The sequence below is a fragment of the Oreochromis aureus genome, linkage group 8, assembly GCF_013358895.1.
Source record: "Oreochromis aureus strain Israel breed Guangdong linkage group 8, ZZ_aureus, whole genome shotgun sequence".
Lineage (NCBI taxonomy): Eukaryota > Metazoa > Chordata > Actinopteri > Cichliformes > Cichlidae > Oreochromis > Oreochromis aureus.
Genome location: NC_052949.1, coordinates 27,328,322 through 27,347,095, shown reverse-complemented (window position 1 = coordinate 27,347,095; position 18,774 = coordinate 27,328,322).

Sequence of the window (18,774 nt, the reverse complement as noted above, 5' to 3'; positions counted from 1 at the left end):
TGGATTGCTTTCTTTAAAAAGTAATTAAGAAACCGATTGCTTGAATTGCTGAAAGTAAAATGTGTCTTCTCCTTTGTAAAGTGTACACATTAAAGCTATTCACACACTCCGGTGAAGTTTGTATATTCTGTTTCTCTGTTTCTTGTGCTGATATCTCTGTTCTAGGAGTACATGAGAGTAAAGGCCTTGATTTTCTTGTTGTTCTGCATTAACTGCAGTAATCAGCTAATGGCCAACTTTGGTCACAAACCACAGGGCTCTTCAAGGCTGTGTTACAGTCACCATTATCCTTATATTGTTAATGACAGCACATGTGGGCCTGGGTTTCTAAGTGACTCCTGGTAGTATGCCTTCTAATCCAGTAATTGGTAGAGTGAGAGGTGTGTGTGTGTGTGTGTGTGTGGGGGTATACAAAGAACACACAGAGAGGACTGACCCTTTTCTCTCTTTCTCTAATTAGTAGTATTAGACAAAGAGCCCTGGGAAAAGACAGATTGCATCCCATCTCAAGTGTGAGATCACTCATGTTGGAGTGGTCCTCGGAGCAAACTGAGAGCAGTGTGCCAGCATCTGAAATAAAGCTGAGAACCAACACACCTCGTGTGACTCTAGAAGGATAGGATATCAACTTCGGAGTGGGAATGAATGTGTGAAAACATTCACTGACAGAACTGTTTATTGGAAACACGTTTGTCTGGATAAATGACCTCCTGTTGATGAATTAAAGACATTACATAATCCATCCATCCATCCATCCATCTTCATCCGCTTTATCCGAGGCCGGGTCGCGGGGGCAGCAGCCTAAGCAGAGAAGCCCAGACCTCCCTCTCCCCAGCCACCTCCTCCAGCTTATCCGGGGGAACACCAAGGCGTTCCCAGGCCAGCCGAGAGATATAATCTCTCCAGCGTGTCCGGGGTCTGCCCCGGGGCCTCCTCCTGGTGGGACATGCCCGGAACACCTCACCCAGGAGGCGCCCAGGAGGCATCCTTGTCAGATGCCCGAACCACCTCAACTGGCTCACCCGTTCATTAAGCAACTGATGCTGTGCCTTCTGGAGGATTTTTGTTGCCCGGAAGCCTTTAACTGAAGAGCTCATTTGCAGATTCTTAGGAGTAATCCTGTTTTGTCGGCATCTGAGGCTGAATCTCAGGTGGTTCCTGTAGTCCGCCATCTTACGTGCTGTTTGCTCATACTAACTGGTGGAGGAGCAGCGGCTCTACTCTGAGCCCCTCCCGGATGGCCGAACCTCTCACCCTATCTCTAAGGGAGAGGCCAGCCACCCTTCGGAGGAAGCTCATTTCTGCCGCTTGTATCCGCAATCTCGTTCTTTCGGTCACTACCCACAGCTCGTGGCCATAAGTGAGGGTAGGGACGTAGATCGACCGGTAAATTGAGAGCTTCACTTTTACACTCAGCTCCCTCTTCACCACGACGGACCGGTGCAGCGTCCGCATCACTGCAGCCGCAGCACCAATCCATCTGTCGATCTCTGGCTCCCTTCTCCCATCACTCGCGAACAAGACCCCAAGATACTTGAACTCCTCCACTTGGGGCAGGAACTCATCCCCGACCCGGAGTGGGCACTCCACCCTTTTCCGGCTGAGAACCATGGCCTCAGATTTGGAGGTGCTGATCCTCATTCCCACTGCTTCACACTCGGCTGCGAACCGTTCCAGTGTGAGCTGGAGGCCTTCACCCGATGAAGCCAACAGAACCACATCATCCGCAAAAAGCAGAGATGAGATTCTGAGGCCACCGAAGCGAAAGCCCTCCGCCACTTGGCTGCGCCTAGAAATCCTGTCCATAAAAATTATGAACAGAACTGGTGACAAAGGGCAGCCCTGGCGGAGCCCATCACCCACCGGGAACGAGTCCGACTTATTGCCGGCAATGCGAACCAAACTCTTGCAACGGTTGTATAGGGATCGAATGGCCCGTAGCAATGGGCCAGACACCCCATACTCCCGCAACACCTCCCACAGGACACCCCGAGGGACACGGTCGAATGCCTTCTCCAAGTCCACAAAACACATGTAGACTGGTTGGGCAAACTCCCATGCACCCTCAAGTATCCTTGAGAGGATGAAGAGCTGGTCCAGTGTTCCGACATTACATAATGAAAACTGGAAATTCAACAAAAAGGATTTTGATTAATTTAATTAATGATGCATGCTAAATCATCCAGGTAAGGAAATCCCAATAAGTTAATCCTGTTCATCTGGACATAGTGTTTTCAGTGGGAGAAATGTTTCGTCACTCATCCAAGTTACTTCTTCAGTGTCAGCTGACTGCAGGTTTTCCCAACCTTATAAAGAGTACATCTGCATAATGACTGAAACTAGAACCACTGGTAAACAATGGGCTGTGAGGTCAGTTTCTTGATTATTAATATGCAAATTGTAATGACCATTGATTTTTGTTTCACTGGTGGCATTCTTTCACAGTACCATGCTGGAATTCACCGCTCCTGAGAACCACCCATTCTTTTACGACTGGTTGTAGAAGAAGTTTGCATGGCTAGGTGCTTGATTTTAGACACCTGTAGTCACTGAACTATCCAAGGTGTACTCTCACTTGCAAGCGAACAGTAGGAGAACAGCCACACCAAGGATGAAGATGGAACAATACTGGAAGAAAAAGAAAAAGAAGAATGCAACACACAACAACAATGGTCAGTGGCTAGTAGGTCTAATGTCACTGCTGTGTTGTGAGGTGGGTGATATTTGGAATGAGTGAGCCATTTCTTTGTCCTTCATCTTTGTAAAATGCTAGGTCTAGAGAAGAGGCACTTTGTCTAGCAGTTATTTGGAAAAAAATCCCCCAAAACAACAACTACAAAACAATACAACAATACAATCTCTGTCAGGACTCCTCACATGTCTAAGAACCCCTGTTTGCAGTGTTCTTCCAGGCATTCCAGGCTCCCGGGCTATTTTTGAACATTTTCTCTCACATTTCAGTACTGCCTTATGTATGTAAGCAGCTGTTAATATTTCATCATGATGTATTATCCACAGTCTCTGTATGATGCAATATTTAGCAGATGTGTTTTACTGTATACACATGGTTTTCAGGATATTAATCATTATTGTTTTTAATGTGTAGAAATAATCAGTTTTCAGTTGATTTTGTGACACCTAAGGGTTAAAGTAACGTGATTGTCTTTTCTTTTTCCCCCTCCATTAAAGGGTATAAATTATTTAGCAGCTCATAAACATATACCTTTTTCAGTGAGTTTTTTTTGACATGTCACTGCAAGACAACCACATGTGTAAATATTCAAGTAAATGGAAGGTGAATTCCATAGACTCCAAACATGAATAATCATAACAAGTAAAACTTACAAAATGCACACTTTTAGGACAACACAGACATTTAGCAATTATCAATTTGCATTTGAAATTCTCCAAGTTAACCCACTAGTTATCTCTAGACTGCTGACAGAGCAAGGGTACCTAAACAATATTGAGCAGATGGTATTTAATGTTGTTGTTCATCTGCACATTCAATGCAAAGTCACTGTGGTTACAAGTCATTGTGGTTACAGTGTTCAGCCCAACCCATCATTTCAGTGTTTCCCTATAACGGGCAGTGTCCAGAAGGTGCCACTTTCTGGTCACTGCCTGCCAGCAGGGGTGACAGGGCTGAGCCTCGGCATCCACCAAGGCTCAGCCCTGTCCCCCCTGCTGTTGATCCTCTGCATGGACACAGTGACGACTGACCTACAATCACCGACACCCTACACACTCCTTTAGGCAGATGATATGACACTTGCAGACCCAGACTGCCTGCCCATCCAAGAGCAGTCGCAGGAATGGAAGGACTGGCTGGAAGAAAGTGGAATATGCCTGAACACCAACAAGATGGAGTATCTAGAATGTCGCCCTCAGACTCCGGGATCGATCCAGATCGACGGCCAGGAGTTAAAGAAGACCACCCAATTCAAATACCTCGGGTCCCTGGTCTCGGCAGGTGGCGAGACCCTCCTGGATGTGCGCTCATGAGTCAATGCAGCGTGGCTTAAATGGCATGACTCCACCGGCATCCTGTATAGGATATGGAGCAGAATGCTGGCCAGCCATCAAGAAACACGAGCAGATCCTCAATGCTATGGAGATGAAGATGCTCAGGTGGATGGTGGGCTTAACCTGCCTGTATCATGTGACGAATGAAGGTCTTTGAAAACAACTTGGAGTTTCCCCAATTGAAAAGAAGATGAGAGAAGCACGTCATGTGTAATGAGGAGAATTTGGTATCAAGAACAGCCCTCCGACTCGACCCTGGAGGCTGCCGACTGCGAGGAAGACCGGAGAAGCGGTGGATGGACACAATCACCGAAGACATGCGCGCAGTGGACCTCGCCCCAGAGGACACGCAAGACTGATCCAAATCGAGAAGACAGAGCCACGCAGCGGACCCCGTGCTGGAAAGACGCTAGGAAAGAGAGAAAGAAGCAGTGTCAGAAAACAGACGCCATTCTTACATGGACCCATAGTGAAGGTCACACTCAGGAACTCACTGACTATAGTCTCAGCAGAGAAGCTACTGTTTGTTATGCCACAACATGTTTCACACACAAACATCCACACAGTTCTCCACACATAGAAAGAAAACAGACACACACCTCTCACACAATTCACAAATATACTGTATTATACAGTTCAAAAAGTTTAATTATACAATTTAAAAAGTATATATCCATGTAAACAATAATGCATGCATGCGTGCAATCCACGCACATCCACGCTTACAGTGATACAAAGCCAACTCAGCACAGCTGTGACTGTGTTTGATGGCCATCCAAGCAAAAGAGGCTGTTTCCCTGCATCACTCATGGGTACAAACTTTGATCTCACTGCTGCTCTGTTTCTGTCTTTCATTCTGTTTTCTCTCTTCTTTTTTCCCTCTTTTTTTCTACCTTGATGTAAGTTTAGCGGCTCATTATTGGTACCTTCATGGATTAGCATAGACATTAGAAACCCATCAATCTTGCCTTGTTGAAGTCAGAAATGGTGTCTAATTGTTTTGTTCTGTTTTATTTTCTGAAGGAAAGAAGTATAGACAACTGTTAGCTTAGCTGACTAGCTTAGATGTTTAGTCAGCAAAGTGGCATTAGCAGCAGGCTTTTTGAATTTAGTTGTTTATTTGGCATTGTGTTCAGAAATAAAAGGCACTGCAAAAATGTGTTCTCAGCTAGAAAATTAGTATGAGTTCAGAAGGCCATTATTGTGCTGTGTGGGAGCCTGTCTCTGGCTAAAAATGTTACCATCTATTTTAATGTAATGTAGCTAAAGCCTGTTCAAAACATTGCTGGATCACTTGCATGCACTAAAAAAGGCCTTAAAGCCTTTAAATTTAACACACAGACATGATTTACAAAATCATGTCTGTGACTGCCCTACTCAGTTCCACTCCACTCTGTCTGGGTCTTGCACATGGGTCCACTTCCCTTTGGTTTAGCTGGTCATAACATTAAATTAAATATTGGCAGTTTGCATATCTGCATGCTGTAGACCATATCTTTTTTGATCAAACTCAAAGGCAAATATTAAAACTTAAAAATATATAGAAAAGTGTTTCATTCGACTATGGCCCTAAACTTATTGTTGATGGAGAAAAAGAGAGCTTAGTGTCAGGGGGCTGGGTCTGGGATCCAGCATTTTTGAGTTTTTTTGTATTTTCATTGCTTATTATATATTGAGATAATGTTAAGTTCTAGTATTATTATTAGTTTGTCTTAGTTGAGTTTTAGTCTAGTTTATGTTTCTTCTATGTCTCCTTTATGACTGACAAGCAATCAGTCTTAAAACATACAGTCTTAGCTGACTTAACTCTTCAGACCTGAAGCAGTCGGTTTTTATGTCATAGTTTCCATGTTTAGTTTTAGTTTGTCCCAGTTCAGGTTAGTTTAGTTTTTTCCCCCAGTTTCACCTTGCCTTGTTTTGAGTTTTTCCGCCAAAATAAACGGCTCGCCTTTTGTTATACTTAGTTTTCTCTTCCGTGTCTGCTTTTGGGTCCACACCACAAACACATCAGCCATCCCAGCAGTGACACTGAGAATACTCATTAGGATCCTACAAACAATAACATGAAGATTTTTGCTAGCAGCATTGGCTATCATGTCCACAGTGTTGCTGAATTCATATGATGCTTTTTTTCTCTGCAGCCTGGGAGATCCACTACATGACATAAAAATCTCTCCCAGGAGAGGTGCAGTGTTTGAAGGAACTCCAGGTAATGAGCTGGAAAACTACACTGATAATGTTGTCCGTCACTTACTGGACTGATGTGAAAGTAGCAGGCTCGATAAATAATGTGTGAGGTGCTATCTCAATTTTGTGAACGCTCACCTCTTTGAACCTTTCACAAGCATACGTCTCACTGAAGCTATTTGATTATGTAAGCCTATAACTAGTGGTAGGGAAAAGGAAAAAATGGGGAACGAACCAACAGAAGTAAGTTATTTAACTTGCTTTTCATGTGAACGCTTGTGTAATTAGGTGAAAAAATAAAAGAATGCCAGAGTGAAGAAAGACACAGGGTGCACAGGGTGAGGTGCTCGTTAGTTGTATTTGGTATCCTAATATAATTAAATCTTCAAATACACACAGAAACCTTGTGGTTTATCGTTAGCAGCAGTATGTTTGAATAAAACACAGAAGCAGAATATTCTGCAAATATTTTCAGACCATAGTCTATGCAGAAATTGAAAATACAAGACTAAATTAAATTTTCCTCAACAACAAAGATAAGGCCAACCTGGGAAACAAGCTTTACTTGGTCTGAGGAGACAAAGCAGATATCAAAGAGAAATACAGGGAAACCTAAAAGAGAGAGGGAAGGACGTGCATCAATATAACAGCCTATTTGGAAAATTTATGCTTTGCTATTGCCACTGTCTTCCTCTTGCTTCCATAAGAGAGGACATATATTTTGAAGCTGGGCTGGATGAGGACAAGCAGAGGACAAGCTTGATGCTCTCTGCTCAAGGAAAGCCCCTGCTTTGCAAAAATACTCTTATATTGGCAGCTGTGACCCACTTCTACACATCCATGCACAAGCTATGATACACGCAAACGCACACCCACAAATGCCGTAATGCATCAGTGAAGAGGAAAACAGAGGCATCTGGAAAAGTCATCCTCTGGGACGCATTGACATGATTTGCAGGGCCTAAGTGCATTTCCCATAACTTTTAGAGTACAACATTCTGGTATGTGACTTCCTGGTACCTTCTTGGGATGTTGCTTTGGATTCTCAGAATATACTGAAGGTCAGATGAATTTTACTTAAGGAGCACAGAACAAAAATTAAGACTCAAATATGTAATCACCCCACCCAACCCGCACACACACACACACACACACACACACACACACACACACACACACACACACACACACACACACACACACACACACACACACACACACACACACACTTGTGATGGAGATGACAAGGAGTGCAGTAACAGTACCTGTAAGACTCATATCTGTTTATTGGCCTCTTGGCTTGCCATTCTAAAATAACGCTATGTGCAGGTGCACAGAAACAAAGTTATGCATGCACACAACGCACACACACACCTACATATATGCTTTTTTTATACAAGGACTCTTGCTAGTTTGTCTCACCCTTGTCTCTACAGTGTCTCTTGTTTTGTTTTTTTTTTTAAAAGAAATCATACTTGTTAAGTGTCCCTGGTCTAGCAGAATAAAAAAAGGCATTGTAGTACAAAACTTTTTTTTCAGTGGCCCTAATCCTCTTCTGTACATTTCTGATAGAGTTAGCACCTAGAAGAATATTTGTTCACCCTAGTAGTCAATGCTCAAGTGATTTGTTATGGAATTCTTTGATGTGCAATGACCATTAGAATCAGTAACCAAGGTTGTCACCAAATTACATGCAAGTATTGTAAAACTTCAAAAATGCATTAACTAAAATCCTCTGCCAATTTAGCATTTCAGTGGTTCACATTTTTCACTAACTATTTTCTATTTGGTACTTGCCAGGTGCTATACAGTTAATTTATCAAATTAAAAATAGTCATAAGAGTTCAGGGAGCAAATCAACACCTTTAAATTATTGGCTATAAAAAGCAAATAATCAGCAGCAAGCTAGTAAAAACTGCATGAGTGAGTGAGTAATCACTATCGGTGGGCTTACCACATTGCATATTGTTATTTGAACGATTGTTTATACAAAAATATCCATTAATTGAGCTCTAAAGAGCTAGCTATTTGCACACCCTACTCCTAATCCATCCCTGCTTCACTCTGTTGTCCAAATCTCTACCTTTGATTCATGATAATGTCATGAAATTGAAATCAAAAATTTCACTTTGCAGTTTTTTTTTTACAGTGTTTTACAGCATACAGTTGGAATATCCCAAGATTCCCTGATGACGACAGCAGATGATTATCATAATCTGTAACTGACTGCACTTTGAAAGAACTCTTCCAATTCCTATATGGGCTACCATTCCCCAGGCACTTGCACTACACCATCAACTCCCATTCATTACATTCTACAAAGCGGCACTTCAGTAATAATCATTTATAACCCCAACCACTGAGAGCTCTGAATATACAGCCCTGATCAAAAGCCAACACTGAACATCAAACGGGCTCATTCACTTGTAAGTCTGGCTGTAAATTAGCGAGATATTATGGCGTGCCAGTGCTGGTGCGGGGACAGGATTTTAGACTAACAAGACAGTTATGGGAAGTGATGACAGCATGCTGGCAAGTGCCATTACTCTAGAGCTGCCACACTATTCATCTTCATGAGACAGCTAGCAAACAGCTGAAAACTAAGAAAAATACTGACAGGGTTAGAGTGTTTCATCACTCCCAAAAGTGGTGCATGTATTCACTTAATTTTACTTGGCATTAGCACACCATACAGAAAAGCGAATGGGTGTATTTCTCATTTCTGCTGACGTCATGTGAGGATAAAGCAGCCATACATGACATTAGAAACACCATCTTGTTGGGAAGTGTTCTGTTTCCATATTAGAGAATCTGTCTGGGTTTTAATTTGCTCCACACTCCACCAGCTTAAAGCCGATGGCTCAAACTTGTAGCCCTGTGGGCAAAAAATGAAGCATTATCAGAAATTCCTAACAAAGCACTTTCTGGAGTAAGACTCAGCAGCACGCATAGTTAAACTCAAGGGGACAGTTTCTCTTGAAAGCTCTTGTACCAGCACCGGCTCTTTCTGCAATTTGGGAAACACGGTTTTCAAAAGAAATTGGGTCATGGTAATGGCAGAAGAACATGGCATGTATAAAGGATTGGCCCCTGGAGAGAGAGAAAGAGGAGTCAAGAACAATGGTGTCCTGCTCATACAGGGCCGCGCTTCACTGGTTTGTCAGTGCTGTAACAGCAAAGTCTTGGATTGCATAATTCTACTCCTTCAGCCCATCTCTCTGTTTCTCTCACATTCAGGTAATGCATAGTGTGGTCATGGCACCGATCCGAGGTCATTTCACAAACAAATAAAAGGCTTATTTTTTCCCTGACTCAAGTGATGGTAAAGTTCATTGCTTTTCAGTGTCAAAAAGGTCTTTTGGTGGCCATGTGGGGAAAAAAAAGAAAGCCATGGCACTTGAAACAAATGTATCTGAAGCCTTTATTCTGCATGGCTAGTCATGATTGGAAGCTTAAAATTACACAAGAAAAAGAAAGAGAGAAAACCAAGGCACTCAAAAAATCAGTTAAACAGCCTTTATTCCGCTCGGCTGGTCACTGTGAAAATTTCTAACTGACCATTATGACTACACAAACAGAGATGCTGTGGATTCTTAACAGATTTTATCAAAATCCTGAATTTGTACTTTTACTTCATGGTAATTGTTTAATGCAAGACTGACAGACACATATATTTTGAATCAAATATATTAAACAATGGAGCTGAACAATAATTAAAGACCCTGTAACAGTTTTAAGGAATATCCCAACATTTAATATTAATTAAGCAGGACCCTGTCCAATACACACCCTGTCAACTTTTAAAATTAGACTTCAAACTTTCCTTTTTGATGGGTGACTGTGAAACATTTCTAATTATCCGTGTAAGAAAAAAAAAGCCAGAAAATTCTGATTTTTTTGGAAATGAGATGTTTATTAACCTTTATAACAAAATCCACAAAATTATTTTTGACATATCATGTTGTGTATGATATATTTTTATTATATATTTATTATTTATCTTTTGTATCACATTTGATACATTGGGTGTTTTTGGCAACCTTTTTTTTAACAACAGTGTTAATTTTAGACAAAAAAAGAGTTTTGTCCATAACATTTTGAAGTTATAGCAAGTATTCATCATGTTGATGAGATAGAGGTCTCAGAAACTCATGGATCAAATATGATACCAAGGGCATTATAGGGTTATACTACTACTGTAATAATCCCTGAGTTTTCCACAGTGTGTGCAGTTTATTAGGGCCCGAGCACCGAGAGTGCGAAGGCCCTATTGTATCTGCTCCGTTTCTTCTTCTTCTTCTTCTTCTTATTATTATTACGGCAAATGAATCGGCCTTTTGAGGGCCTAAACATGCTCAAAAACTCATGAAATTTTGCACACGCGTCAGGTCTGGTGAAAATTTACGTATTTTAATGTCCGTAGACATGTCCAGGGAAAATTGGCTCAGTAGCGCCACCTAGAAAAATGAGAAACGCGAGCCCCCGAGATGGGTATGACCTACATGTATAAAACTCGGAACACATATTAATGTGCCCATTGTCAGGAATACGCAGAGCGCCACCTGGTGGGAACAGGAAATGTCATGTCTTATATTTTGTTGTACTGATTTTCACAGGTTCATCGTGGCCACTTCAAAAGCGGTGAATATCACCATCAGTCCCTCATGATGCTTCAGTGAGAAAATTGTGACTTTAAACTGAACGGCGCACCCTGGTGGCAACGCAGTTCACCATGAACAATGAAGTGGCTTTTAAGGGGCTTGGAAAGTTTAAAATGTCTTGAAATTTGGCGCACACCTCCAATGTGATGAGGGCTTTGTTGTTATGTGATCATTTTCCTTGAATAGCGCAAAATGGCTCCACAGCGCCCCCTACAAAATTTCAAAACAACAGCCCCTGCTCTGTGTTTTATGTGAGTTTGAAACCTGGCAAGCTTATTGGAGATATCAAGATGTACAAAAAAGTCTCTTGGAGCAATATCCCAAATCCAACAGGAAGTCAGCCATTTTAAAATTAATGTGTAAATTTGGCGACATTTTCTCCTCTTTTCAGGCCTCATACTTTGACGAACTCCTCCAAGGGATTTCATTAGATTTTTACGCGATCTCCTGCGTGTGGAATCTAAAGACCTTTGTGATGTTAAATTGCGAAGCTTTTTACGCTCAGGGAAACGGGTGGTCATGGCGGCACGTGGAGTTTCAATCACCGCCAAAAGCAGTAATCTGCTGTCGCTCAAAAACACAATGTCCAATCTCTCCCAAAGGTCGCAGGCGTGATGAGACTCGAGCTCGGAAATGTTTGTTATGCCATTTGTCAGTAATGGTTAGAGTGCCACCTAGTGGGACGACTATAATAATGATTGAATGAGATGAAATTTTAGCTGGTGGTTAAATGCATGAATTCCATCAATGTGACATCAGATCGGAAGCGCTGGTTTTAGGTGTTGGGCTTGGCTCGACGCGCCGGGGTGCTCGGGCCCTCATATCGCTGCTTGCAGCTTTAATTGTACTTGGAATTCTGTATTTAAAATGTTCTCTGTTTGGTTCTTTAATTATTGTTCATTCCCTGAATTTCATGCATGCTGACACTTTGGTTTTTACTTCTAGTTTCTATTGGAGTTCATTTTATTCTCTCAGGTGTTTCCTGTCTCATCAGCTCCCCTATGTTAAGTTCATTTTTGTGTCTGTATTTTCCCCTTTGATTATTGTAGTTACTTTTCTCTAGTGTCTTGTGTTTAGCTCTACTTTCTGCCTCATGTGTCAATGTCTTTGATTATCTTCACCTGCCTCTGATTACCCTGCAGTGGTCAATTCCCTAATCACCGTTTTTGTGTTTTAGTAGTGCAGTCTTCCCTGCAGTCTTGTCTCACTGTTGTCATCCTCACGTTCCTTGCCTGTTTATGAAGTACTGGGGCTTTAGTTTGCCTCTTCATGTCATGGACTTGGTAACTGTGGAATCTGACAGCAGCCTAATTAAAAGTTTGCTTTTTGTTTACATGTGCCTGCCTGTGACAATGCATTTGGGTCCTTTAGATTAAGGCTGCTGTGGCAGTTCCCATGATGCATTAGCATTAAGTGTGCCTTCCTCATTATACTACATGTCATTAGATTTTGTCTTATCACTCTTCTTTGTATTTTTTGTTCTTGTGTCTAGGCTTTCCTTTCTTGTCTTCTCTTTCCCTACACGTCACCGGCAGTCATGGTCGATGGCTTTTCCTTCCTGGGCCTGGTTTTGCCAGAGGTTTCTTTCTGTTGAAAGGGAGTTCCACCTCCTCAGTGTCACCAAGAGCTTGCTCGTGGATGATTGTCTGATTGTTGGATGATGATGATGAATGAGCCTTTATTTGTCACTTGCAGTTGCCTGCAGCGGATTTTTGCTTTAAAATTGCATGGTCTTTATTATACAGTATATAGCTGGTACATAAATAGAATTCAATTAAGCTGAACTTTAGTAATGAGTATAAGTAATATAAGTTTATTTATATAACACCATTTACGACACAAAGTGCTTAAGAAAGGTTTAAAATAAACTTGATGAGACCAGCATGTATTCATGCTCGGGATGTAAGACTGTACTCTCCAAGAAAATGATTCCATTGGTCCTTTATGCAAACTGTTATGACCTACACATGTTTTAAAGTTACGCCGCGAGTAGTAGTCATGTGTATCTAAAACATATGATGATGTTATTACCTGTGTATAAAAAATGGATGAAGCCATTGTGACATTAGTGAAGTGTAGTGAAGTCTGAAGCTGAGCATTTTTGTGAGGTGGACTATACTTAGAAACTGGCCAACACTGCACTCATTTGGTAGCAACTTGTAAATCACAAGGCAGGCCCACCCTGAAGCATACCCCACTTTAGTCTAGTTTTTCAAAAATTAAACATTGTCCACACATATGTTGTATGTATATATTTAAGAGTGATGTTAAGAAGTTAATCACATTCATCATTTAGAAAAATCATATTTTAAGTTCTTTGGAATATGTAACTCCTAATGATACTAATATTTGTTTCCTGAGTGTTGCTGACACTAGTTCTAGCACGAACAGTCGTCCATCCCAGCACATTACACTTATGTATTGGAATGTTATCACAAACTGATTTGATGAGATGGCTATGAATGGAACTGTATTTCAATTTAACAACAAAACAGACATGATTTTAGATGTCATTCAGCTAACCCTTTTAGTTGTGCACATCCCTAACACCCATGGCTAATATTAGGAAGCCAGTTAAAACATATAACATAGGAGTCACCAGTAGTAATGTCTCTTCTTGGTGTTCACATTATGATCTGAAGTCTGAGACATTCAAAATCCAAGAACACATGGCATACACTGTAAGAAAAAGTCCTAATATAAAAGTATTTTACTGTGTATTTTACAGTTTTGTTCTGTTTTTCTAGAATATCATTAAATTTACATAAATAGACTGTGATTTCACATTTCAAATGTAAATTAACATAAAATCACTGTAATGTAATAAAACATAATTTTCTTGTTTTTTAAATGTATTTGTCTATGCATATTTAGATTGTTAAAATACATTCACAAATGTATCATGATTTTACAAATATGTGTCCATTATTTGAAAGATTGAACTGTTAAATTCAAATGTAATGCTATGGAAAAATATATGAAATGATTCTTATAAACTTTTTTAACATCAAATAATTATTACTATTCTTGCTATTTAGGGCGATCATGGCTCAAGATTTGGCAGTTCGCCTTGTAATCAGAAGGTTGCTGGTTCGATCCCCGGCTCGGACACTCTCGGTCGTTGTGTCCTTGGTCAAGACACTTCACCTACTGGTGATGGCCAGAGGGGCCGATGGTGCGATATGGCAGCCTTGCCTCTGTCAGTCTGTCCCAGGGCATGCAATCCATTATTATTTAAACCAACTGTTAACTGTATATTTCTGTACATTTAAGTATTATTATTCATATTGCCACATTCATTGACCTTGTTTATAGGTAATTTCATTGTTTAATCACATTAACATGTTCCTAATGTAATGTTTAAAAGCACTTGAAAAAGGCAAAATCCCATGTAAAATTAGGGCGACAAACTGTATTGTCATTACTGAAAATAACCGTATTTTTATGAGAAAGTTATTTTCTGTTATTTTCTGGTATTATTTTGGCGCCCCAGCTGCCGGAATATTACTGTTTTTCTAGGATTTTTCTTTTAACAGTGTAGAACCAACTGGAAAAATAAGAAAACTGCAAAAAAGATGACAAGGACCTGACATGGGCTCCTGGAGTAGACAAAAGTTAAATATACACAAGGTAGAGAAGGGTAATAAGGAATAGGTAAACTCAATTACACACTAACAAGAGTTAGTGAATAAAAAGCAATAAAATGCAGATGAGGCATAAACCTTCAAACTAAAGACTGTGGCAAACTGAGAAAGAGACCAAGAATAAACACAGAGAAAAACATAAGATGCAAACTGGGGAAAGAAAGGAGGCAAATGAAAAAGGAAAACATTCAACATGCAGGAAATCCAAAAGAATAATTACAAAGACCATGACAACAAACCTGTAAAAAACATATGCCACCAAAACCAAATCAAACATTAATACCGTCAGTTATGACACCACCAGTAATGGGATGTAGTAATGATGCCAAATGCAGCCTTATGCAAGATGCATCTTCAATCATGTTTATTGCAGGAACAGAAATGGATCTGAAACATTAATGGAACATCATTCCACTTGGTCACAAACCACAGCACACAGAAAGTACAAGGCTTAGGTTAAAACATTACCCTCTGCATATGCATTCGGGCTGCGTGTAAACTACCTTCAGGTCCTTTGTGTGTTTGGGGATACAGCAATATGAATCGCGACTCATGGAAACAGAGTACAGTCTGTACTCCTGCTGTGTATTTGTATGTTTTGCACCACTGTGTATTTTTCTTTGATGCTCAGCTTGGTGTCCTAATCCATATGTTTCAAAGCACCATCTATATCTTATGTCAAAGTCCCAGAGAATAGTTCAGTATTGAGTAGTTTTAAATTTTTCATCATCATGGATGGCATCGTAAAACGTGGTTACCAAGCAACTGCTTCCCAGCCTCCCAATCAGCAGCATTGTTGGTTTGAGATTCAGACACAAATATCATCACAGTCTCCCTCTCTTCGCTGCATGTCACTCAGTGTGCTAAACCTGTACTGAGCGAAATATTTGATATGTCCTAAATAAAAAAAAAGAAAGAAAACTTCTATTCAAAAAGTCTTTCCATTTCTCTCCTGAGGGGCAAATCTACCTCCTGACTCAGTCTATCAACGTCAGCCTGATGTGCTAATCTATTCAGGAGATACAGTACTGTAAGTTTTACAGGAGAGGCTTAGACTTTAAATTAGGATCTTTTGGTACCCTAACCTGCTGCCAGTCACACCACTGGTGATAGTGGAAAAAAATATGCTTATGCAAAGCATTTTCCCCCCATGCTGTTTCTGTCAGGGAGCTTTTGAAATCCCTTTTCTAATGAGAACTGACATTCCACCTTCCTACAGTATTTCCTCTGGAGGACAAACAGGGAGGGGAGGAAACGGAAAGATGACAGTACTGGAAGTGACACAGTCAGGAAAAGTCTTCTGCTCTCAGCGTATGCAGAAGTCGTAAGCAGGTTTGTGTGCTTCATAAAAAATGTCATAGAACAGCAAGGTGGTGGTCAGATGATCTCCATCTGCAGCAGTGATATCTGATCTCACAGTGCATTTCTGGTGGGCATTGCTGAAAGATATGGATGAATGCAACTTTATAGTCAGTTTCCTTGTGATATCATAGTTCAGAATCAAGAATTGTAGACTCTCTTAACCCTCTGAGGTCTCAGGTATTGATGAATACCCTTACACTAGTCCTGAAACCCTAACCCTGTTTTTAAAGAAAACATTCTTACTGTGACATAACCCTAAGAAATCCAATTTGGAAGATTCAAGTAAAACTCTCAGTAACATCAGTGATCCTAATCCTATGTTTGTACACTACAGAGAAAAACATTTTTTAAATTACATATTCTGATAATTAGGATTAGAGTTAGATTTATTAAAAGTGATGAGGATTAAAAGGGTTTAAAAAAAACGGTTGGAAAATATATGTTATGGTACTAAAGGTTCAGTAACTCCCTGAAACAGCTACTGTCTCCCGTTCTCTTTTCTTCCTTTTTTCTTTTAAACATTACTTTTATGAAGGCAAATGGTATATTTGTTGAGGACTAGTTTTTACTTTTGATTCATCCACATTCTCCAGAGAGGTTTTTTCTTTTTTCAGCTGGAGTATCTGTATCTGGGATTAACCCTATAATGCCCTTTGTATCATATTTGATACATGAGTTTCTGAGACCTCGATCTTATCAACATGATCAATACTTGCCATAATTTCAAAATATTATGGAAGAAAGTATTTTTTTTGTCTAAAATTAACATTGTTGTTAACAAAAAATTGCCAAAAACGCAACGAATATTTTTCCTCTTTCATACGGTTTCTCACAGGACTGTGAGAGCCCACTAGTACCTACTCGGCTCAGCTCAGCTCATTCCGACTCGATTTTTAAAGTTTTCCATTAGGTGGTAATACCTCGTACCAGGTACTTCAGGGGCTCTAAGAAATCACAGGTAATCCACTGATTGGCAAGTCAGTGGAGTCAGTTAATGAGTCATGAATGCGACTCATTCATGAAAATTAATTTTGCCATTTTGGAAACCCGACAATGAGGGAAATGGCAACGCAACAAACAACCCTGTGATACACCAAGCAGCAGGTATACCATTGCCTCAATGGGCTTCTTTGTTGTGTTGCGTTTGTGTTGCATACACATGACGTCATGGGCCATGTTGCTATGACGACCCATGCACATTAGGTGGTACTCAGTTGTAATGGAAAACAGAAACCGAGTAGAGTCCAGTTGAGGGGCGTCAAGTTGAGCTGAGCAGGTGGAAAAGAGCTATTTGTGTTGTGTGTAGATCCATTTTTTTCAAATTTACATGTAAACATAGAAACATTGTTCAAGGCCTAAAATGTTTTACAATAAATGTATAAATTATTGATTTATCTGCAGAAAATGTCTCAAACAATTAATACACAATGTGGAAAGAAAGAAGTTAAAACGCAATTGAATAATAGTACTTTTATTCATTTCACTTTCACCTAATTTTACATAGTTAAAGCTTATGATGTGGTAATAGTTGTAAGAGGTACATTTGTCAGATATGCATTGCTCAAAAAAATTCTTAGGGAACACTTTTTAATCAGAGTATAGCATCAAGTAAGTGCACTCAAAAAAATAAGTCATTGGATGAACGTAACTTTATCTTGCCACTTATATTCCATCTAAACAAATCATGTTATATTAATCCATCTTGGTTGTGTTGTGTCAACACGATATATGTGTGTAGGTTTAACATAATATTAACAGTAACATTCAATTAATTTGACTTTTGTTCAACCAACATGTTTGTACCACGTTAGTCTAATTAGATTTATTTAAATTCATCTTATATTGTTTAAACACTTTGGCACATCAAAAGTCAGTCTTGTTACATGAACTAGTAAAATATTTGTTTGTTACACCAATGATAATCTTGTTGAATAGATGAAATGTAACTTATGTCTGTAGCACATGTATTCATATTACATAATGTCCAACAAAAATAAGATTCAACGGATTTACAGCAACTTCCAATCCACCCATCTTCTTATCTTTATCTGGGCTGCAGAAGTGATAGGGTAACAGGGGCAGGGTACAGACTGGACAGGTCGCTATCATACAGAGACAAACAACCATTTGCACTTCAACACCTTTGGGTAATTTAGAATAACCAGCTACCCTTACAACTGTATGACTTTTAACTGTGGAGGAAACCAGAGTACGCAGAGAGAACCCACTGCAAACTTCGCCTCATTGTGGATTTGAACCCAGGATCTTCTTGCTCTGAGGCAACAGCACGAACCACCAAGGCATTAATCTGTCAATACAGACTTAACAAAAGTAGGAAAGCTATGCTTGATGATGCTTTATGTTGTTGTCCTTGACAAGTTAAACCATACGAAATAATAACAGCATACACGTGGTGTGGTTGTCTGCCTCTTGTAACCCCACTGATTTTCCTGTGGTTTGACATCTAATGTGATCTTGTGGATTTCGTGAGCTGACTCAAAAAAGTGAAATTGGGTGGTTGTTATATGCACAAGATCCAAACTTGTAATTTGAACTAAATAATTCCATGTTTCTATGGTGAATGTAATTGAATCATGTAGCATCTGCATGAAATTCAGCAACTTAATTTGTTCCTGTTGAGATGACATGATACAATCCAGTAAGAGTGGCTGGATCCAGGCAACTAACCACTCTTACTAGATGTAACAACCACCCAATTTCATTTTTTTGAGTGTGAAACCGCTGTGATATTGATCTGGTCAGTTAAGTAGCAGAGAGGTTCTTAATCGGTTTCAGCTGCTTTGGTGTCAATTAAATAAAAACCAGGTATGCTACAGGGGCAACAAAGAGACAAACACCAAAACAGGAATGTTTTTACTGGTAGAGGCTACTGA